This window comes from Camelina sativa, chromosome 20, assembly GCF_030686135.1.
Source record: "Camelina sativa cultivar CO46 ecotype springtype chromosome 20, ASM3068613v1".
NCBI lineage: Eukaryota > Viridiplantae > Streptophyta > Magnoliopsida > Brassicales > Brassicaceae > Camelina > Camelina sativa.
The window spans coordinates 27,727,230-27,751,940 of NC_141899.1; the positions used below are offsets into that span (position 1 = coordinate 27,727,230).

A 24,711-nucleotide genomic window follows, 5' to 3' on the forward strand; every position below is an offset into this window, starting at 1 on the left:
CCTCGCAAACTAGTTGTAATAAACCGACAAACATACCAATAAAAAACACCAAACTTTACGAGGGATTAGCGTGTCCTGATCGCACATCCCTCGCAAACCAGTCGTAACAAGCCGACAAACTGACCAATTAAAATACACTTACTTTGCGAGGGATTAGCGTGGATTAATCGCACATCCCTTGTAACTTTGCGATGGATCTGCAGGGCCCAATAAGAAATCTCTCACAAATCCCTCACACCAGTATGCTTTTAATCAAATTCATTTTCAAACGTGTATTTAGTTCATGTTTTTTTTGGAAAGCTCATTGCTTGTATCATCACATCTTGATTTAATATATATCTTATGTGTCTTAACGTCAAAGTTTCTTTAAACATCTTAGCATTTTTCAGCATGTGCCAATATATTCCTTAATTTCAAAAGTTTCTTGTCTCTTGATGTTGGTTAGTAATGCTCTTCTTTAGTTTGCCTGTAAAATATCAAATTGCGAGGGAACCGTAAGGAGCTATAGAGAGATTAGCTAGGGTCAATCGCACATCCCTCGCAAATTGTGAGTGATTTGTGAGGCTCTGTAAGAAATCCGTCGCATATCCCTCGCAAATGTATATATTTTTTTAATCAAATTCATTTTCTTAGTGATACAATCTCTATTAATTTCATGTTATTTCCTATGTTTTGGAAAGTTCATTATTCGTATGGTTGGTGATTACTGGACTATGGACTCTACATTGCAATTGTTGATCAAAAAACTTTAACACTCGGTCTCATGATCATAATGAAAGTAAATCACATTTTGATATATATATATATATATATATATATATATTCCATGTCTTCACGTCAAAGTTTATTTAAACATGTCAACATCTCAAAAGTTTCTTGTCTCTTGATGTTTAATGGGAACTTCACTTCAGATTTAAACCTAAACCCTAAACCCTAGATCCCAAGGACCTCACAAATCCCTTGCCGCTTCATCGCAAATTTGCTAAGGATAAAGCCACTCGCTAATGCTTCACAAATCTGCGATAGATTTGTGAGGGATTGTTTCCCCCTTGCAAATCACTCGCAAATTTGCAAGAGATTTTTCCCTAGCAATTTTGCGAGGGATTTGCAAGGGTCCTCGTCTTCGTATCAAATTACCCGCAAATCCATAGCAAATTTGTGATGGCATATATCCGTCGCAGGGATCCATCACAATGAGTGTGTATTCTTGTAGTGCCTGCGGCATAACGGTGCGACGAACACTACGTTCTGTGGCTAAAAAATTTAAACGCGATTAGATTGCTGATGTCGCAGTCGTATGCGGCGACGAAACGAACATGTCACTAATCCTATAAATAGTAGATGAAAAGAGAAAATCATAATACTACAATATTTAATATTTATAATTTATGAAATATATTATTAAATATAAATTTAAGGGTTTTAGTTTTATTTATGCTTTTATAAAATTTGATATGTTTAAATTTGTTGATTAAAATAACATAATTAATTTTATTGAATTAATTTATATATGCAAAGTTTAAGGGAACACATGTAAAATTTTTATATAAGAAATGAATAGTTAATGCATTGTCTTGTTTTTTTAATTATATTAAAATGAAGTAAAATTTAAGGCATGTGGCATGTTGAAGTGTCAAACTCTGGAAAAACTATTTAACTATATTATATAAGATTGTTAACTATATCTTTCTATTCACATGCTTAAAATAAATTTAATTTAAAAATATTCCTTAATAATGTAATGAAAATCATAATTTTTATATTTTGGTACTTTTATATCTTTCTTAAATTATTTAGAAATACATATTTTTGAAATGGAAATATACATTATTATTATTATTCTCTCATTACTTTTTCAAAAATAATTAAATTCAATTCAACACTAGAATATAAAAAAATAATAATATTAGAATACTTTTTTTGAAGGAATTCCTCAGTATTTACTAATTAGTCAGTATTTACCAGGTGGGTGTCGGTCGACACCATGGAGCAGCATCGATCGACACTGTGGGGTAGTGTCGGTCGACACCAATAGCCAGTGTCAATCGACACTTGGCTGGTGTCGGTCAACACCTCCGTTCCAGCGAAGACAATACTTGTTTCCCTAGTTTGTATGTCTTGATTGTTGACTGTTCTGACATTGGAATCTCAGTTTCTTGTGTGTATAGCCCAGTAGACGGGTGGATTGCCTCACTGAGTGTTTATAAAATACTCATGCATCTTAATTTGTGTTTGTGGTGCAGGTCAATTGGTGACAGCTTGTCATGTGGGAAGGTTGTTGATAACACTCTAATTTACATGTTTTTAGCATCCTTTTTTGTCCATATTTTGCATTGTTCATACCTCTAACTTAGCATTTTTAGGTCATTTACTGTAAGAATCAAGTTTTAGAGCATTTAGGGTGTTGCATTTCTGCATTTGCATATATTGGATGAAAACAGGTGCTAAAGAGCCAAAAATGGGGAAAAACAAGGACAATTCGAGCATATACCCGAAGGAGCCATCGAGCTACAAGAACAAGTCCGAACCCAAACATGATCGAAGAGGATCCAAGAGTGCGAGGAGCAACCCGAAGATCCACCCGAGGAGTTACCCGACTTCACCCTCGTGTACCCCATGGAGTAGACCATCGGGCAGGTCTGGGAAGCTAGGTCAAATGGGTTTCCATATATAAACCCCCTCTTTCCCTAGCTCGCAAACGAGCACGCCGCAGACCCTGAACCAGAGAGCGAGAGCTTCTGTGAGAGAACTGAGCGACTCAACATTTTCTTCTTGTTTTTGTACTTTTGTTTTGTAGTTTTTCTTAGATCTTTATCCCATACTTTTTCTACTCTACTCTATCTTTTAATATAATGTCATTTTCGTTTATTTCTATTGCTTTGTCATTCGTTTCTATGTCCGAGTAGTGTAGCAAAGTTTCTAGGGATGGGATAGATGATTAGGTGTTCTTGATCGGTTAGGATGCTTTAGTTGATTGTTATGATTAATAGATTTCCTTCTAGGTTGATGTTCTTAATGCGGTCAACAGACCGAAAGGTTGAGATTAGATCTAGGGCGTTTACAATGCTACATGCCGAAAAGAGTAGATAAAATGCTTGATTAGGTCAATGCTAGAGGTATAATTAACTTTGAGTGACAAAATTAGATAAGTCTAAGTTTACTGACAAAAATGAATTGTTTCTTAATGCCTGCTTCATCATATTGCTAGTGCAACAATGTGGTAGTATATTCAAGGTTGATTGTTGCTAGTGCGAAAGTGTGGTGACATGGTTTTAGAGGTTCATTGTCTAGGAATTAATTGCTTGAGGCATGTAAGGCATCCGTACTGGTCTAGAACACTTAGGATTCGATTACCCCCATCCTTAGGAACTTTCACATTTCATTTCATGCATTTTCTTTACTTACTCGACCACTTACCCGATCAGGTACACGATAACCTGCATCGAGTAATACCTCGAGCTGTTCATAATTTACTTGCATACTCGATCACCCCACTCGATCCTGTACTCGATTGCTTGCATCGAGTGCTTAAGTCGTGTGGTTTACTTCTTTATATTCTTTTACTTGGTTTATATTAGGACTGTTAGAACCAAAACCTTAATTGCTTGGCTTGACTTGTATTGTGCTGATCATATCCTTCCTGCTAGCAATACACAATCATTTGGATTGATAACCCTTTGTACTACAACTGCATAGGAAATTTATACACTGGGTGAAAACCTATCTATCAATTTGGCGCCGTTGCCATTTGGTTGTTTTAAATTTGCTACGTTTAGGATTTCAGGACTTGCTAGATCAAGTTCGTTTGTTTATATTTGTTTCGGATACTGACTTGTTTGCCTTCGCTTTTGTTTGTTTTGAATCTCAGGTACAACCCGAGCACCCACCCGACCCGTCACTCGATCACCTGGATCAAGTTGATCCTCGTGTACACACTCGGATACTTACCTGTGCATGCAAACACGATCCAAGGGTAGCCAGAACCTGAGTCATTTCATCGACAACATCGACAGACCTCGGCTACTCAGACACCAGCAAGTTCAACCGAAACCAGCAATCATTGAGGAGACGATGAATAATCAGAACGGTCCACCAGCTCCTCAAGCAAGGACCAACATAGGAGCAAGAGATGCTCCGACTACTCACACTCAGAGGAATGGCATTGTGCCACCAGCTGTGCAGAACAACAATTTTGAGATCAAGAGTAGTCTCAACCAGATGATACAGAGCAACAAGTTTCATGGACTGCCAATGGAGGACCCATTGGATCATCTGGACGAATTTGATAGGCTCTGTAGCCTAACTAAGATAAATGGAGTCAGTGAAGATGGATTCAAGCTCAGGCTTTTCCCATTCTCTTTGGGAGATAAAGCACACATCTGGGAGAAATCGCTCCCTAAGGAGTCCATCACCACTTGGGAAGCGTGCAAGAAGGCATTCCTAGCCAAATTCTTCTCCAACTCCAGAACCGCAAGGCTGCAAAATGAATTTTCCAGCTTTGTACAGAAGAACAACGAAACGTTCAATGAAGCTTGGGAATGTTTTAAGGGGTACACTACTCGATGTCCACATCACGGCTTCAGTAATGCTTCATTGCTGAGCACACTATACAGAGGAGTGGTCCCCAAAATACGGATGTTGCTGGACACCGCAAGCAATGGTAACTTCCTCAACAAGGATGTTGATGAAGGTTGGGACCTAGTTGAGAACTTGGCTCAATCTGATGGCAACTACAATGAGGAATATGATCGCTCTGTGCGATCTACAGGAGAGGAAGATGCCAAGTATAAGAGGGACATGAAAGCCCTCAATGAAAAGCTCGATCAACTCCTCAACCAGCAGAAGCATGTACATGGTATATCAGAGAAAGAGCTGTTTCAACAACAAGATGGGGAGACTATGCAGCTAGAGGATGTTAACTACATCAACAACCAAGGAGGTTACAACAGAGGGTACAACAACTTCAAGCTGAATCCGAATTTGTCTTATCGGAACCCGAATGTTGCGAATCCTCAAGACCAAACCTACCCATCTGCAGTTCAAGGGAACCAGACTCAACAGAAGCCTTTTGTCCAGTACAACCAAGGCTATGCACCTAAGAGGCAATACACAGGGACCTACAACCAACCACCTGGTTTCCAACAACACCAAGGTCAACCAAACCAATCCCAAGAAGCCGAGTTACAAGGTCTTATTCAGCAGATGATTAAGCAACAGGCTACAGCTTCTATGGATATCGCGAAACGGTTCGCGGAGATGAGCAACAAGATCGACTCAGGATACAATGACCTCAATGCCAAGTACAAATCACTCAACAAAAAGGTTCGATACCTGGAAGGCCACCACAACAACCATCCCGCACCAAAGGTCAATCAACTCCCAGGTAAAGCTGTTCAAAACCCCAAGGATTATGCGACTGCTCAGGCCATTTTCCTAGATGATGACTATGAGGATTACCTCACTGGGGACAGTGATGATCAAGATGGGGAGGATGTGGAAAACTCAATGAAAAATGAGGCAAAATACTATATATCCGAGTATGAACACGAGCCTTCACCCGAAGAGACTGATCGAGTTGATGATCGAGCACTGGTTCGAGAATCACAAACTGAAGAACTACCCGAAGTGGAACCCGATGACCTACACGATGGTGTTGATCGGATGATGCATCGAGTAGATGTTGAGAAGGGAGATCAGCCTCAACCACCTGCACTGGTAGGAGGGGAGTTGGAGGAAAGTTTCAATGCTGCACTTGACATCTAGTTGGAGGCGCTTGCAGAGCGAATGGCTAAGCGCAAAGCTCCACCACCTAAGCTTTTGCCCCCACACGAGCTTCAGCAGGAAGCTGCTAAGGAAACAGCTAGATTGGAGGATGAGGTTAAGGAAGCTATCAAGGAGATCGGATTTGAGATTCTGAGAAGTGGAGTTTGCTTGGATCCTGAGGTGAGAATTGAGGAAAAACTTGAAAATCCTGGCTCTTTCACATTGCCGTGTTTGATAGGACTTCGGATCTTCAAGAGCTGTTTGTGTGATCTTGGAGCTTTAGTCAGCATTATGCCGCTTTCAGTTGCTAACAAGCTGGGATTCACTGATTTCAAACCAAGTAAGCTGTATTTGAGTCTAGCTGATAGAATGGTGAGACATCCGATTGGCATTCTGGAGAATCTGCCTCTAAGGGTTGGGAGAGTGGAAGTGCCTACCGACTTCATGATCCTGGATATGGATAAGGAACCAGATGATCCACTGATTCTAGGAAGACCATTTTTGGCAACAGTTAGTGCGGTGATCGAAATGAAACAAGGCAAAATCAAAATAGAGCATTGTGAGCACTTCAAGATGGAGTTTGATGTGAAGAAAGGGGTTAAGAGGCCAACCATAAATGGTTAAGCTTTCTCCACCAGGACCAAACACAAGAAAATGCTACATCTTGAAGAGGTCAAAACCACATTTGCTATAGAACTTGGACAAAATCTAGAAGATCTTTTGAACCAGCCTACTGTAGTGGAGAGGATTCCAGAACCTCTTCCACATGGATCCCATGCATAAGGAGCATGAAGAGTCAAGCTTAGTGACTTTAAACAAGCTCACTTGGGAGGAAGTCCCAAAGGTATCCTTTAATTTTAGTTTATTTGCTTTATTTGCTTTTATTTATTTTTTCTCTTTTTGCAATTTTATAAAAAAAAAAAAATGGAAAATTGGAAAGAGGGAATTGGTAAACCCGAGGGTCAACCTGACACCTTACTCAACGCGCCTGATCGTGTCCCTGCTCGGGTAGTGAGTGGAGTCCGAATTCCGCAAGGAAGCCCACTCTCGGTGAAGCCCACCAACCGAAACCCTAGCCTATTTAAAGGAGTCGAACCCTTCTCCCTCTTCATCACCGATAAGTCTCCCTTATTCTCTTAAGCTTTTCAATTTTCATAAGTTTCTATTCTTCTCTCTCGATTCCAAGCTCATTCGATTTTCTTTGGAGACTAACCCTATTAACCTCGAGAATTAGCCTTTCTTTTTCTTCTCAAGGAATCGACATGGAGCCAACCGCTAGAACCTACCAAAGGAAGGGAAGAAGATCCACCTCCGCTGCTGCCACAACCGGAGGAGACGCCGCCGAAGTTTGACAATCTCAAGGGAGAGGAAACGTTCCACATTCCCAACCGTTGGATGGACGTTTAGCCTCCCCTACCCGATGCACAACTCGATCCACCACCCGACCTGATGCTCGAGTAACCGATCGAGTAGGCCCCCGAGTTCGGTCACCGAGTCCAATGGCGAGTGCTGTCCACCGTTCTCCTCGACGTAGGGACCTGTCTACGTCCGAAAAGACACTTACCGACCCTATGGAGGTCGATTCTGATGCTGGAGGGGAAGACCAAGGTGAGATCCAAACCTCTTGATCAAGGAGTAGAGCCGCAATTGCAAGGGGAAAGAGACCAGCTTTGGAGAAGGCTGAGAAGGTGGTTGAGAAAGCAGAGTAGGAAGAAGATCAACACGCCGAGGAGGAGGAAAGAGAAAGAGAAGAGGAGCATAGAGAGAGAACCCGCCAAGCCTCGCGGAGGCTAAAGTAAAAGGAAGTAGACACTCCGGCAAGACTATTCAAAGTCTTCCGGAAGATGAGCTTTGTTGGTACCCGATACCCTCACCGTGAGACCATGAAGCAATTGGGCATCGCTAGACATGTAGAATTTCTGTTCGATATGTGCCACCTGGGCAATATGATGCGATCCCACCTAGAAGCATATGAGGAGGAGACGGTCCACTTCCTTTCGACCCTAAAGCTGCACTATTTTGAGGACCACCCGACCCTACTACTCGATGGGGGATCGGGTTCATCACCTTCTCCGTTAGGAACATGGAATACCGGCTCACTTTCAAGGAGATGGAGACGCTGTATGGCTTCAAAGCTGGTAGTGGGGAAGGTATGGAGGTGAGCAAGGAAGAGATGAGGTCCCTATGGCTGAAAATAGGAGGCAAACACCCCTACAAGTCCACGAGCTCCAAATTTGCTCAAATAAGGAGCCCTGTTTTGAGGTATTTTCACAAGTCCCTCGCATGCACTCTTTTTGCTAGAAAAGAGACTGGAAATGTGAACGACCATGAGCTTCAGTTGTTAGATGTTGCACTGTGTGGAGTTTTGGATAGTGCTACGGATGGAACACCGCTAGTAGGAGACATAGCTGATACTAGTATGTTGTTCGTGCTACTCGATCAATTCCTCTACTTGAAATCATGGGCTGTGAAAAGGAGAGAAGGAGGCGGAGAGATCTCTATTGGGGGCCTAGTCACACCAATCTTAGTGGCATGCGATGTGCCCTTGAAGGGAGTTGTTCACGAACCAAGGTGGCAGGATGCGGACTACCTCGTGCTGGCGAGATTTTTGGCCTATGAGAGGCCTAATGACATGACATTATTCAAATTTGTCCATCCAACCGCCGGAGCTGCTCAAATGGTTTTACCCAATGTCATATGCACCAAGGTTCGGCTAGGAAACAACATTGACTTTGCACCACCGTTGGAAGAGCTATACAACCCAGAGGAGGAGTCTGAAGCTGAGAAGAGACAGGAGACCGGGCAGAGACAAGGAGATAGCTCGGAGGAGTTTGATTTTGAGGAGTATGCATGCTCTCAAAAGCAACCAGTTGGAGTGAGGGAAGCTCACAAGAGAATTAGCTGGCTGAAGAAGATGAACAAGTTCTTGGTGAAGAAGGTGAAGGATCTTGCCGGTTCGGTTAAGATAATGGGAGGTCAGATCAAGGAGTTGCAAGACAAGGCAAGCTGTGCCTCAGCTCCTACCGCGGCACAAACACCTACTTGGATGGGGAGAAGCGGACCACTAGGAGGAACTCGAGGACTGCCACTTCCGAAACCTCAAAGAGCATCATCATACGAGCCCCGAGCTGAGGAGGACACCACCCGACCAGAAGCATTGAGGAAAAGCCATTCTGACGCCTACCCGACACCCAATCCGATGGGTTATACGATGCACTATCCGATGCACCCATCGAGCACCCAATCAGGTGATTATGCTAGACTTTTTCCTCCACCGTACCAGATGCCATTCACGATGCCGTACACGATGCACCCTGCGAGTTGATACACCGTTGATCATTCTGGACCTCTTCCACCATTTCCATCCTACTACCCGATGTCCTACCCGATGAGCTACGCGATCCCACCCTCGATCAACACCTCGGATGCTGGTTCGAGTAAGTTTTCTGTACGCATATCTAAGCTCTCTGACGAGCAAACACCGGCACCTGCTGAAGCCGGCGGCGACCCTCGCTACACGTTGGCAAGTATGGAGGCTGCTGCAACCTCCTTCTTCACCAACCCATGAGGTATCAATTTCATCTAACACTTATATATACCATTGCATTTAGTTTAATTAATTTTGTGTGATTCTTGGATTCTTTTCCAACTTTTATTTACACAGGGACTGTGTAATTTAAGTTTGGGGGAGGGTCCTAGAATGTATTTAACATTGTGTTTTATTTTCTTATTTTTATTATTTCAAATTTTTGTATGCTAGTTTTATTCATTTGAGTCTGCATCTATGTGCATTAAAAAAAACCCAAAAAAATTTGAAAATTAAAAAAAAAAAAAAAAAAAAAGAGTGTTCATGTAGTTGCATTTACATATTAGGATTGAGTCTAGTTTGTTTCATATAATTGTTGCATATGCATCTTAGGGGACAATGATTAACACCACCTTGTTTAAAATCAAACCTTAGGATTGAAGCTATAGCCCTTAATCAAAGTTCATTGTTGCTAGATCAGTCTTTAGAAACAAATGAAAAATCTTTGCTTAGACCCTTTGTGTCGATTGAATGCTTCTTCCACCTGCTTGAACATTAGAACATCTCTATATTATTGGATTTAATTTGAACTTTAATTGTCTTGGTTATGGAACTTGAATACTTGCTCATGGTAACTCTAAACTCGTGTTAGCACTCCACTTTTTGCCAATCTTTTCGTTTAACCCGATTCGCTTGTCCTACCCATGAACCCAAACCTTTCTTTCAAACCTTGTTGTGAATTGTTGAGTGAGGCCTCTTTCATTGTGCTATAGGTTGTGAAACCTTGAGAGTATTGAGAACGAGAAAGAACTGCCTCTTGATTTAGCTAAGTTAGATTTGAACTAGCTAATAGATTTGGTTTTGAAAGATAGGTGGTTAGAATGTTTATTTGGGGTTGGGTTGTGGAATAAAAAAAAAAAGGAAGAAAGTCCCCAAGGTTAGAATTAATTAGCTCTAAATCTCTATGTAAAAAAAAAAAAAAGTTCTTGCTATAGTCTCCTAGAAAAAAAGAAAATAATATATGTATATTAGGAGTCTAGCAAAGATAAGATAAAAAAAAAAATAGAAAAAAAAAGAGAGATTAAGAGCTAGAAGTTTAAAGTCTAAAAGTCTAAACCTTAGGGAGTAAAAAAAAAAAAAGAGTTAAAATCAATGGTGTGGGTAGTTAAATTCTAGGAGGTTTAAATAAAAAAATATATGATGAATGTATGAGAAACGGGTAGATCATCAAGAGTTAAGCTTTGTATGCCCAAATTGTTCTCAGTCTTAGATAGTTTTCACGACTGTCTAGCATTCCACTTTTTGAGAGAAAACCACCTAAAGAATTTGCTTGAAACCACCTTATCAAAAATCCTTACCCTTGAAACCGATTGAGCTTGATTCACCTTCCATTTGCAAGAATTCGCCAAACACTTAATTGAATGTGAAAGAGATGTTCCGTATCTTTAGTTGGAGGTTGAGCTAGATCGATGCATGATAATAAGCATAGAAAAATATTTGTAAGTATGTTGATTGATCTTAGCACCATTAAACTATCTTTAAGGACGATAGCTTGCATCCTTCGGTTAGCATCTTAAGGTTATGAGTCCCCACTTTCAAACCGTACCTTCTTACTTCCTTGCTAGAGGACTAGCAAGATTTAAATTTGGGGGTCTGATAACACTCTAATTTACATGTTTTTAGCATCCTTTTTGTCCATATTTTGCATTGTTCATACATCTAACTTAGCAATTTTAGGTCATTTACTGTAAGAATCAAGTTTAAGAGCATTTAGGGTGTTGCATTTCTGCATTTGCATATATTAGATGAAAACAGGTGCTAAAGGCTCCATCGAGCTACAAGAACAAGTCTGAACCCCTACACGATCGAAGAGGATCCAAGAGTGTGAGGAGCAACCCGAAGATCCACCCGAGGAGTTACCCGACTAAACCCTTGTGTACCCCATCGAGTAGACCATCGGGCAGGTCTGGGAAGCTAGGTCAACTGGGTTTCCATATGTAAACCCCCTCTTTCCCTGGCTCGCAAATGAGCACGCCGCAGACCCTCAAACCAGAGAGCAAGAGCTTCTGTGAGAGAACTGAGCGACTCAACATTTTCTTCTTGTTTTTGTAATTTTATTTTGTAGTTTTTCTTAGATCTTTATCCCATACTTTTTCTACTCTACTCTATCTTTTAATATAATGTCATTTTCGTTTATTTCTATTGCTTTGTCATTCGTTTCTATGTCCGAGTAGTGTAGCAAATTTCTAGGGATGGGATAGATGATTAGGTGTTCTTGATCGGTTAGGATGCTTTAGTTGATTGTTATGATTAATAGATTTCCTTATAGGTTGATGTTCTTAATGCGGTCAACAGACCGAAATGTTGAGATTAGATCTAGGGCGTTTACAATGCTACAGGCCGAAAGGAGTAGATAAAATGCTTGATTAGGTCAATGATAGAGGTATACTTAACTTTGAGTGACAAAATCAGATAAGTCTAAGTTTACTGACAAAAATGAATTGTTCTTAATGCCTGCTTGATCATATTGTTAGTGCGACAGTGTGGTAGTATATTCAAGGTTGATTGTTGCTAGTGCGAAAGTGTGATGACATGGTTTTAGAGGTTCATTGTCTAGGAAATAATTGCTTGAGGCATGTAAGGCATCTGTACTGGTCTAGAACACTTAGGATTCGATTACCCCCATCCTTAGGAACTTTCACATTTCATTTCTTGCATTTTCTTTACTTACTCGACCACTTACCCGATCAGGTACACGATAACCTGCATCGAGTAATACCTCGAGCTGTTCATAATTTACTTGCATACTCGATCACCCCACTCAATCCTGTACTCGATTGCTTGCATCGAGTGCTTAGGTCGTGTAGTTTACTTGTTTATATTCTTTTACTTGGTTTATATTAGGACTGTTAGAACCAAAACCTTAATTGCTTGGCTTGACTTGTATTGTGCTGATCATATCCTTCCTGCTAGCAATACACAACCATTTGGATTGATAACTCTTTGTACTACAACTGCATAGGGAATTGATACCCTGAGTGAAAACCTGTCTATCAGTTGTTAAAGGGTGGGGACCAGGGTTTGAGGAACGCCTGGTGCACCAATAACCTACTGTGGATTTGGATGAATAGTTTCATTTGCCCAGTGAGGGGTTAGGATCGATGCCCTGCAGGGCCAGCTTGGGGTCCGTTGGGGCGGCTAGCCTCACTGCTAGTCCACTAGCCTCACTGCTAGCCGCCTAAACGGACCCCAAGCTGGCCCTGCAGAGCATCGATCCTAACCCATCACTGTGGATATCCCAATCCACTAGTAGGTTATTGGTGTGCCAGGAGTTCCTCGAACCCTGGTCCTTACCCTTTAACAACCTTCCCACAGGACAAGTTGCCATCAATTGAGCTGCAGATCAATTGGTGACAGCTTGTCCTGTGGAAGGTTGTTAAAGGGTGGGGACCAGGGTTCGAGGAACGCCTGGCACACCAATAACCTACTGTGGATTTGGATGAATAGTTCCATTTGCCACGGTGAGGGGTTAGGATCGATGCCCTGCAGGGCCAGCTTGGGGTCTGTTGGGGCGGCTAGCAGTGAGGCTAGTGGGGTCCACAGACGGTCCGTTCGGGCGGCAAGCAGTGAGGCTAGTGGGGTCCACGGGATGGGTTGTCACAAGGATGTTCTAGTGGCTCGATTGGTTGTTGTTTGGTTTCTGTTAGGTTGCTAGAGTTGAGTCCTTAGAATGTTGTTTAGGATTGCTGCTTCTTTGATTCATGTTGATTTGGATTATTGGTTTAATTTTTTTTGGAATTAATACTAGTTATTTGAGTATTGGATATTTATTAGTTCCATGGTATCGTTTTATGTTATCCGCTGTGGTGTGATTGTGGTTAGGTTGTTAGTGGGTATTGGACCACTAGCTTAGATTATTTTTATTATTATTAAAAAAAAACAAAACAGGTCGGATCGTTTCAATTAATTACCAAACGCGATTAGATTGCTGATGTCGCAGTCGTATGCAGATCGTTTCAATTCTGTGGCTAAAAATTTTAAATGCGATTAGATTGCTGATGTCGCAGTCGTATGCGGCAACGAAACGAACATGTCACTAATCCTATAAATAGTAGATGAAAAGAGGAAATCATAATAATACAATATTTAATATTTATAATTTATGGAATATATTATTAAATATAAATTTAGGGATTTTAGTTTTATTTATGCTTTTATACAATTTTTTATGGTTAAATTTGTTGATTAAAATAACATAATTAATTTTATTGAATTAATTTATATATGCAAAGTTTAAGGGGAAACATGTAAAATTTTCATATAAGAAATGAATAGTTAATGCATTGTCTTGTTTTTTTAATTATATTAAAATGAAATAAAATTTAAGGCATGTCGCATGTTGAAGTGTCAAACTCTGGAAAAACTATTTAACTATATTATATAAAATTGTTAATTATATCTTTCTATTCACATGCTTAAAACAAATTTAATTTAAAAATATTCCTTAATAATGTAATGAAAATCATTATTTTTATATTTTGGTACTTTTATATCTTTAATAAATTATTTAGAATTACATATTTTTGAAATGGAAATATATATTATTATTATTCTCTCATTACCTTTTCCAAAATAATTCAATTCAATTCAACACTAGAATATATATAAAAAAATATTAGAAAACTTTTTTTGAAGGAATTCCTCAGTATTTACTAATTAATCAATAATTAATTGATTATGTTTATTTATGTTTCCACTAGATTGACATCTGGATTCTCCCACTATATATATGCATGTATCTAAATTTGTTATATATAGTACCACTACTCTCATTGTTTTATACATTAAAAATGACTAAATGCACAATTTTTGTTGTCTTCATCATTCTCTTCCTAGGTTTGTTTTATATTAATCATTTTTTAAATATATTTTGAGACCAAATATTTTTTTTGCATTTTGTGTTCTCTAATCAGAAAATATTGTTGTCTAGGGATAAAGGTGAAAGAGATGGAAGGTAAACCAGTACGATATTGTAACCCTGAACTGGTTGGAGTAGATTGTGCTAATAGCAATTGTTGCTGAAATGACCCGATCCGTTTTTTTAATAAATAAATAATAATAATAGATAAATACACTACAACTAGTGGTCCCATACCCACTAGCCATCTAACCACAATCACAACCAATAGCGGAAATAACAAATCCCAATATCCAATAATAAATAACCAATATTCAAAACATAACCAATATCCAATAACCAAACAACAGGAGACATAGAACCAGCAACCTAACATTGTTTCTAATGACCCAACTCTAGCAACCTAGCAATGCCAGACAACAACCAATCGAGTCCCTAGAACATCCTCCTCTTCATTGCCTTCATTCCACGATCACACTTTGCCTTTACCTGCACCACGAACACAAATTGAGATGCATGAGTATTTTATAAACACTCAGTGAGGCAATCCTCCCATCTATTGGGCTATACACACAAGCAACTGTAATTCCAATGTTCCAACAATTAACAAACAAAGCATACAAACCAGGAAAACAAACATCAACTCGCTGGAAGGGAGGTGTCGACCGACACTGGCTCTTGGTGTCGACCGACACTACCCCACAGTGTCGACCGACACTCCCTCCGCAACCGCGATCCGCACGAAGCCAAGAGTCGAATCTCGCTCCTAAACTCCATCAAATCGTCCAATACTCAAAACCCAAGCCATATGCATCCGTAGGAACCTGTAATAATCAATCCCAGCAACAAAAACACACAAACACAGCAACAAACAAACAAGAACAAAGAATCACAGGCTTAGATCAGCCATGGTCATGCACTCACCTCTCTACAGGAAGATTCTGACCAACAGCAACGAATCCAACCTTTCTAGCAAGCTTCTGACACGTTTCTAGCCTTGAATACTCACTCGCACAACAAGATCTCACCCAAAAAGCCTTGAAATCTCACCAAAACTCACAAAAACTCAAGAACAAACTTTTCTCTTCATTTTCTCTCTGATTCAGCGGCGAGACAACAATAAAAGACGACCTAGGTCGTTTTTTCTCACTTAATAGTCCGGTTTTGAGGTTTTCCTTAAACGAAACCGTCTAAAATCACCAATTGAATCAATCTGTTCTAACCAGAAATTAATGGTGTCGACCGACACCACCCTTGGTGTCGGTCGACACCCACCCCCAAAACGCAGAGATTTGGTTCGCGAGTGTTACAATTCTCCCCCACCAACATTGATTCGTCCTCGAATCTCGAACAACCATCAGCCAAGGACTCTCGTGCAAGCGTCTCCACGGCCCGCACTCCTCCGACCAATCTACGGAAGGTCACCTCTATGCGATAGACTCACGCTCCAGGCATTATTTTCTCTCGACTTTTGGACTTTCCTTTACCCATAGGTCTAATCTTTAAGTTTTATTGGCTCCTCATCAGACCTAAGTCTGCATGCCATAATGTTGGCTCCTCATCGGGCCTAAGCCCGCATGCCATAATATATAAGGAAGTCCAATATTCGTCTCTCGGGTTGCCACCCTACAGCGCGCCCCTGGATCGTCATCCGAAGTCGATATACAAACCATACTCCCAAGCCACAAAGTCTCAGAATATGGTAGTACTAGGAGAACCAAAGTCCCCCAAGAGTCGCGAGCAAACAATTCTGAACACGTCTGAGTCCTATCCCTATCCAGGTTTCCTTCTTGTGGCTCGCGTAGAACATCACAATATCCCCTCTCTCGAATACCTCACGACCACACAAGGATCATATACATGCCACAAGGCCAAAAAAATGTCCTAAACAGGACCGCCACAAAAGGCCAAACAAATGTCCTAAACAGGACCGCCACCAAGGCCAAACAAATGTCCGCAACAGGACCGCCACCAAGGCCAAACAAATGTCCTAAACAGGACCGCCACCAAGGCCAAGAAAATGTCCTAAACTGGACCGCCACCAAGGCAACTCGTCCCGAAGGACCACCATTAAGGCCACTTGTCCCGAAGGACCGTCACAAAGACCACTTGTCCCGAAGGACCGTCACAAACACCACTCGTCTCGAAGGACCGTCACGAAGACCATACATCCCGAAGGACCGTCACAAAGACCATTTGTCCCAAAGGACCGCCTCAACAGGCACATCTGGCTAACATCCCGCCAGAAAGGCCACACAATTGGCTAAACAACCCGCCACAAAGGCCACACAATGTTTCAAAAGACAGCCACATACGACACAATGACTCAAAAGTCCGCCAAGAAGGCCACACAATCCCATCCAAGGCTCACAACCACTAAAAATGGACAAATTCTAGCTCAAATAAAACTTTCCATTTTTAGCACTTTCCACTTTTGAAACTTCTATTTCAGGAAAAATTTCCCTCAACACCATCACAGTCCCAAAGGACTCTCATCAAAGGAATCTTCTTCTTCCAAAGTTTCTTGATCCTCCTCTCGAGAACCCTCACTGGTCTCGTTTCCAAAGTCATGTTAGGCTGAAGATCTTTAGAAATCTTAGCTAACAACTGATCATCCTCACAGAGACACTTCCGCAACACAGAAACATGGGAACCCTTGTGGAACGTACACATAACCTCAGGCAACTCATGCCTATATGCCACCGGTCTCACCCGCTCAATCACTCTGAACGGACCCATATACATCGGACTCAACTTAGTCTCTGTCAATGACCTGTTCGGACCCTGCAACATGGCCATCTCTAGGTACACTCTGTCTCCTACCTGAAACTCAAGATCTCTCTTCCTCTTATCAGCATAAATCCTTTACCTATCCTGAGCCTCCTTCATATTCAGCTTGAGAACCTGAATCTCCTCTGAGGTCTCCTGAATAAAACTAGCACCAAACATGCTCCTCTCCCCCACCTGATTCCAGCATAACAGTGTACGACATGGTCTCCCATACAAAGCCTCATAAAGAGCCATCTTAATACTCGCCTGATAACTGTTATTGTAAATAAACTCTACCAGGTTCAGGTGATCTGCCCAATGGTCACCCCAAACCAACACACACATCCTCAGCAAATCCTCCAGCGTCTGGATCGTCCTCTTTGACTGTCTATCTATTTGGGGATGTTAAGCTGTACTCATAAGCACCTTAGTGCCCATATCTGGCTACAATGCCTTCCAGAACACCGAAGTGAACTTAGAATCCCTATCAAACACGATGCTCGCTGGCACCCCATGCAATCTGACTATCTCATTCACATACTTCTTAGCCAAGACCGCTGCTCCATCAGTCTTCTTAATGGCCATAAAATGTGATGTAAGATTCAACCGGTCCACCATGACCCAAATAACATTAAAATTCTGAGACACTGGTAATCCTACCACGAAATCCATCGTGATTATATCCCACTTCCACACTGGAATGGGTAGACTCTTTAGTAATCCGCTTGGAACCTGATGCTCAGCCTTCACTAGCTGACACACGTCGCACCTCGCGACCGAACTAGCTACAACCTTCTTCATCCCGACCCAATGATAGTACCTCTTGAGATCATGGTACATCTTAGTCGCTCGTGTATGAATAGAAAAACATGCTCGCAAGAGCCTCCCTCAAGATCTCCTATCTCAAATCATCATCCTTGGGCACACAAATCCGAGCGTGCACCAAGATAGTACCATTAGCTGAGACCTGATACTCTGAATCAACATCCTTAGAGGCATTCACCAGCCCCAAATCTTTCTCCTGAGCCAACCACACCCTGCTCAGAAGATCCGCTCTATAAGCCGCCTCCAAACCCAACGGTTCTCAAGCCAACCGCATCCTGCTCAGCGCACTAATTTCTCCTACCAGAGACTTCATCTCCTGCTCCTGTAGTTGTTCTTTGTTACTCTGCAACAGCCTCTTTCTCTCTTATCTCAAAAGTTTCCTTAACACCATTAAACACCTTACATCACAATATTTATACTTAGGTTAACACTTTAACCTATAGTTTGTAGAATAACAATAACCCATTAACATGTGGGCTTAATTAACTAAGACAGGCCCAATAATAAAACCATTAACCCTTCTTCTTCACTCACGACTTCTCTTCTTCTCTTCCGATCAAACACATCAATGGCTCTTTCTTGATTCTTCTTCTTCCAAACTCTGATGATACCAATCTGTGGATTAATCAAAGATTGACTTCCAACAGTAGTAACCTGGCAAACCAAGGAAACTCTTGATCTCCGTGGCATTCTGCAGTCTAGGCGAAGCCCTGATAGCCTGAATCTTCTCCGGATCTATAGAAACCCCCTCTACAAAAACAATATGACCCAGAAAACCTATCTCACGCTGCCAAAAACTGCACTTGCTCAACTTAGCAAACAACTTCTGCTCCCGCAGCTTCTCTAGAACTGCCCTCAAATGCACTGCAAGCTCCTCAGGACTTTTAGAAAATACCAGGATATCATCGATGAAAATAATGACAAACACGTCCATAAACTCCTGAAACACACTGTTCATCAACCTCATAAACGCTGTCGGTGCATCAGTCAACCCGAAAGGCGTCACTATGAACCCATAATGCCCATACCTCGTCCTGAATGTAGTCTTCCTCACATCTACCTCATCTATCGGAATCTGATGATAACCCGACGCCAGATCTATCTCAGAGAACCAAGTAGCACCTCTCAGCTGATCCAACAACTCAACAATCCTGGGAAGAGGGTACTTGTTCTTCATAGTGACCCGAATCAAACCTCGATAGTCAATACACAAGCGGAAACTCCCATCCTTCTTATTAACAAATAACACCGGCGCTCCCCACGGCGATACACTAGGACGGATGAATCCCTTGCTCCATAAATCCTCTAGTTACTTCCTCAGCTCTACTAACAAAACTCAAGTATGCCGACATCAACTAGCCAACACCTGAATATCAACCCGCTTGTTCGTCCAAGAACCTCTAGTTACTTGCCTCTTAGGGAAACTTCCACAAGATAGCTTATTCCAGAAATAGCTTTTCCACTTGGCAATTCTCCACATCAAATCATCAATACGAGCGTAATAAAACAAACAAGTACCATATGTTCACATATTCCGATTCACCACATCATACGCCTTGCAAGCCGCCAACTTAACCTACTTGACTTGTTTCCCCCCCCTCCCCAGCAAGCTTACCAAAACCTTGAATCTAGCAACCCTGTCCATCTCCAATGAACTTCATCCACCATCGTCATAACGATTAGTTTATCCTGCCATGAAGGCTTCTCGTGAATCTTATGTACTTGGCAACCATGCCCTTGCTGGCTCATACCTGCTGCAGCTCTCCTTCCCGGGACTCCAGCACCACCGGCCACCCAATCCTGGCACATCAGCCACACATTCATGACTGCACCGGTCATAAAACCCTGGCCCACCGGCCAACATAATCCTAAAATCCAAGATTAAACCACCATCACTCTCGAGGTCTACATTCCGTCGTTATGTTTATACTCACGTTCTAAACATTGCTTGCTCCCAACTCTTCCACTCTTAGGTCGCAACCTTCGAGCTATACCGATCTCACTCTCAGACCAGCGTCTTCAAAATTATACCATCTCAATCTTAGACCACAATCCTCAAGATCTTGGTATCACGGGAACTACTCATCCCCTCAGGGGAACATCATCCCCTCTGCCACTCTCGGAGCCCTCAGCCCATTGAGATATCGGTATTCAAGGGAATCACCATCCCCTCAGGAGCAACAATTTTTAACGACTATAAACATCTCTCGACAAAAAGTACCTCATGTGGTCCGAGTATAACATTGGAATATTACACCTGCCCACTCACCTTCTAATATCCAACTGGATTAACCACCAAGCTGCAAAATATCTGCTCCCACTGCATATATCCACCTATCCGCCTCTCTAGGCTCGATACTTCTTGAGAATAATCTCATACCGGTCATCTACAACCGCTCCATCCTCTTAACATAGGATGAAAACTCCTCAACATCCACAGCCCTCGGCTGCACCTCGCCACATTCTACAACTGGAGCCTGCAATGGTACCCTCTCGGTAACCGCTCCAACAGCATACCAACAGATCCGCCAAACAATCATCTCGACCCTGGGCTCTACTTGCTACAACCCCACACCTGGGTTCCCAGCACCTCCGGAACGCTCACCGGCTAACCCCCTCTGGTCCCTCCAGATACGCTTGCGACCCTCTGATGGTACCTCCTTGTGGAACTCTGAACAACCCACTCTCTGGCCTCGGGACACCCCCGACCATGACCACGACCACGTCCCCGTATACGACCATCAACTCAACACCTTTAACCACTGCACTTCCAAGAACAGAGGCTAACAAGCAATCTTAACTTAACACAAAAAGAAAAAAAACACAAACTCACCGTGGAATCACATTGTAGGCTCGAAGAGGATGTTCTAGGACTCTATGCCACACACAATTGACTAACTCACATAATCAATCAAAGCATGCAAATCCCAAACATCTACAGCACAAAGCCTAGTGAACCCAAACCTAGAACCGTAAGGGTTCTGATACTAAACTGAAATGACCCGACCCATTTTTTTTTAATAAATAAATAATAATAATAATAATAATAATAATAATAATAATAATAATAATAATAATAATAATAATAATAATAATAATAATAATAATAATAATAATAATAATAATAATAATAATAATAATAATAATAATAATAATAATAATAATAATAATAATAATAATAATAATAATAATAATAATAATAATAATAATAATAATAATAATAATAATAATAATAGATAAATAAACTTTATTTAGTGGTCACATACCCACTAGCCACTTAACCACAATCACAACCAACATCGGAAATAACAAATACCAATATCCAATAATAAATAACCCAATATTAAAACATAACCAATATCCAATAACCAAACAACAGGAGACATAGAACCATAAACCTAGCAATGTTTCTAATGACCCAACTCTAGCAACCTAGCAATGCCAGACAACAACCAATCAAGTCCCTAGAACATCCTCCTCTTCATTGCCTTGATTCTATGATCACACTTTGCTTTTACCTGCACCACAAACACAAATTGAGATGCATGAGTATTTTATAAACACTAAGTGAGGCAATCATCCCATCTACTGGGCTATACACACAAGCAACTGTAATTCCAATGTTCCAACAGTCAACAAACAAAGCATACAAACCAGGAAAACAAACATCAACTCGCTGGAAGGGAGGTGTCGACCGACACCAGCCAAGTGTCGACCGACACTGGCTCTTGGTGTCGACCGACACTACCCCACAGTGTCGATCGATGCTGCTTCACTGGTGTCGATCGACACTCTCTCCGCAACCGCGATTCGCATGAAGCCGAGAGTCGAATCTCGCTCCCAAACTCCACCAAATCGTTCAATACTCAAAACCCAAGCCATATGCATTCGTAGGAACCTGTAGCAATCAATCCTTGCAAGAAAAACACACAAACACAACAACAAACAAGCAAGAACAAGGAATCACAAGCTTAGATCAGCCATGGTCATGCACTCACCTCTCTGCAGGAAAATTCTGACCAACAGCAACGAATCCAACCTTCCTAGCAAGCTTCCCACACGTTCCTAGACTTGAATCCTCACTCCCACAGCAAGATCTCACCCAGAAAGCCTTGAAATCTCACCAAAACTCACAAAAACTCAAGAACAAACTTTTCTCTTCTTTTTCTCTCTGATTCAGCGGCGAGACAACAATAAAACACAACTTAGATCCTTTTTTCTCACTTAATAGACCGGTTCTGTGGTTTTCTTTAAACAAAACCGTCAAAAATCGCCAATTATATCAATCTGGTCGAACCAGAAATTAATGGTGTCGACCAACACCACCCTTGGTGTCGATCGACATCCACCCCCAAAACGCAGAGTTTTGGTTCGCGGGTGTTAGAGTTCCAAAGCGTGCAAACAAAAATATAATGATGGAACTGGTCAATGCATGTCAACGATGGAAACATTAAAAACCAAAATGAAGAAGAAGAAGAAGCAAACCTTAAAATGCCTATGCAGTCATCCTTGTGATTTCTAATTTTTTTTTTCTCTCTTACGTATTACATAAGATAATCAATATTAATTATAATAAAATAAAGTTCTTTCTCAAATCGATTTCTATTTTTAAGACAATGTGAACTTTAATCCAGCATGTTTTCAAAGCTGACTGAGGTGGTGAATTTGAATCGAAATGTACAACCTCCTAATATAAAAACGATATATACAAAGAGAAAAATATAGTACAAAAATATTTTAAACCAGATAACATAACACTAATGCTTTCTTCTAGCATGGTTAGAAAATCATCAACAAAAGTATTTAGACCACGTTTCACAACAACACACATAGCTGCTGTTGATATGGTAGAGTTAAGACCAATAATTGGTGCTTTCCTATATTGGCTAAATGTACACAAAATTTAGAAGAAAAAAAAACAATCAAAGAAAAGAGTTCATGTTTGTTGTATTCTTAATCAAAATGTGATATTTTTTAGAAGATATTTTAATATCTCAGATTAACAAATAAATAACAAAATATATAGATGAACTATGAAATAGTGGAATCAATTTTGATTATGCTATTTTGTGTAATATATGAAATATATATTACAATTTTTTCTTTCACACACACACAAACTTTCCTCTTTCCCTTTCTTCGTTGGATTTTATTTTTAGTATTGAGCGTTTGGTCTTGGTATTCACTTCGATTGTGATTAGCCGTTAGCGTGATGCATGAGTAATTTGGTTAATTAAAAATTGTATGTGTAATTTTACAGGAAAAAGACTTATAAGAACAATTGTAATTGTTGCACACAAAAAAAAAAGAGAACAATTGTAACTTTTTTTTTGTTTTTTTAGTGTAATTTTGAAAATGTACATTTGTACAACGTTTCATTGATAAATAAAGCTGAAAAATCAGAAATTTGTGAATGTCTATCCCTGATGGCCTGTATCGATCACAGCCAGTTACAAACTTGCTTATCAATCTTTTTGATTAAATGAGAAGTTGCGTGTGGATTCTTCCTATGCTTGAACACTCGTAATTTTACACTAGCTAGCAAACCTTTGTATGAAGTTGAATTTAGTTTTTGTAAATTAAATAAAATCCAATGCTAGCTACAGTTTATTCTCTTGATTACAAAAGGAACAGAGGTGAATAACCTTATCAATTAGAAATAAACATATGTGGATCGGCATCATTCATTCTTCTAAATCCTTTGAAGAAAATTTGTTAAGTGATTGTTAACTCGCACTAGAGAGTTGGCCAGTTGGGCCTTGGGCTTATGAAACTTAGGCTTAGAGAAGTTTTTGGTTTATTAGTATATTTCTTGGGTTTGTAATCGAAGACAGAGTGGTTCACCAGATATACAAAGCAGCTCCGGATTGTTATTGCTCAGTTCTCAGGACTTCCATAGCCTCCATGACTCTAGATTTCAAGGAGTCATGTGATTCCAACAAGTGAAGTACTTCGGCTTCGTCCTTTCCAAGAATCATTCCAGTGATCTTCGCAGCTAAAATGTGGCTCAACAAGATTGTACAGATTCTCACCAAGCATCTATAAAATCTAAAACCCATTTGTTATAAAACGAACATTTGAAAAGAAAAAAACAAAACAAAAAAATGTTTGTGGATATGTAAAGATTTTAACTATTAGTATGTTTTAATCATTATTAATGTAACATCCGCAAAACAAATTGTGAGTTTTGGGGATAAGTGTCGATCGTCGATCGACACCAAGGGTAGTGTCGGTCGACACAAGCAATTTCTTGTTTGACCAAATTGTTTTAAATCGTCAATTTGGCACGGTTTGGTTTAAGTGGGATCACAAACCGAGGTATATAGGTGAGAAGTCAACCTGAAGGTTTTGGACTTTTAGCCGTTCCAGGGAAAATTTAGAGAGAAAAGAGAGAAGAGAGAGTGTTTTTGAGAGATTTTGGAGATTTTAGGCTTGTTTGGTGAGATCTATCCCTGAGAAGTGGAGATCTGGTGCTAGGAATGAAGGAGAAGCCTTTTAAGGTGTTGGATTCGTCAGTTTGGATCAGAAACTTCCTGCAAAAGAGGTGAGTGCATGAACATGGCTGATCTATTCCTGAGATTTCCTTTGTCTTGCTTGTTTGGTGTTGTTGTGGTGTTTTTCTTGCTTTTTATGGTTGCTATAGGGTTTCTACAAATTTTTATGGCTTTTGATCAAGTTTTGGATGGATTGGAGGTGATGAGAAGTGAGATTCGACTCTCGGCTTTGAGCAGATCGCATCTACGTAGTCAGTGTCGATCGACACCAGGTGGGTGTCGGTCGACACCATGGAGCAGCATCGATCGACACTGTGGGGTAGTGTCGGTCAACACCAATAGCCAGTGTCGATCGACACTTGGCTGGTGTTGGTCAACACCTCCGTTCCAGCGAAGACGATACTTGTTTACCTAGT

The 24,711-nt window shown here is 40.8% G+C and overlaps 1 long non-coding RNA gene and 1 other non-coding gene across 2 annotated transcripts; one reads left to right on the plus strand and one right to left on the minus strand.

Annotated features, from left to right (window-relative positions):
- Nucleotides 1-4,473: 4,473 nt before the first annotated feature.
- On the minus strand, nucleotides 4,474-4,580 carry LOC147919467 (small nucleolar RNA R71). Its single transcript, XR_015594254.1, has one exon. It is a non-coding gene; the product is annotated as a small nucleolar RNA R71 (small nucleolar RNA).
- Nucleotides 4,581-14,134: 9,554 nt separating this feature from the next.
- Nucleotides 14,135-14,426, plus strand: LOC147919468 (uncharacterized). The gene is made up of 2 exons (XR_015592901.1): nucleotides 14,135-14,185; nucleotides 14,280-14,426. It is a non-coding gene; the product is annotated as an uncharacterized LOC147919468 (long non-coding RNA).
- The last annotated feature ends 10,285 nt before the right edge of the window (nucleotides 14,427-24,711 follow it).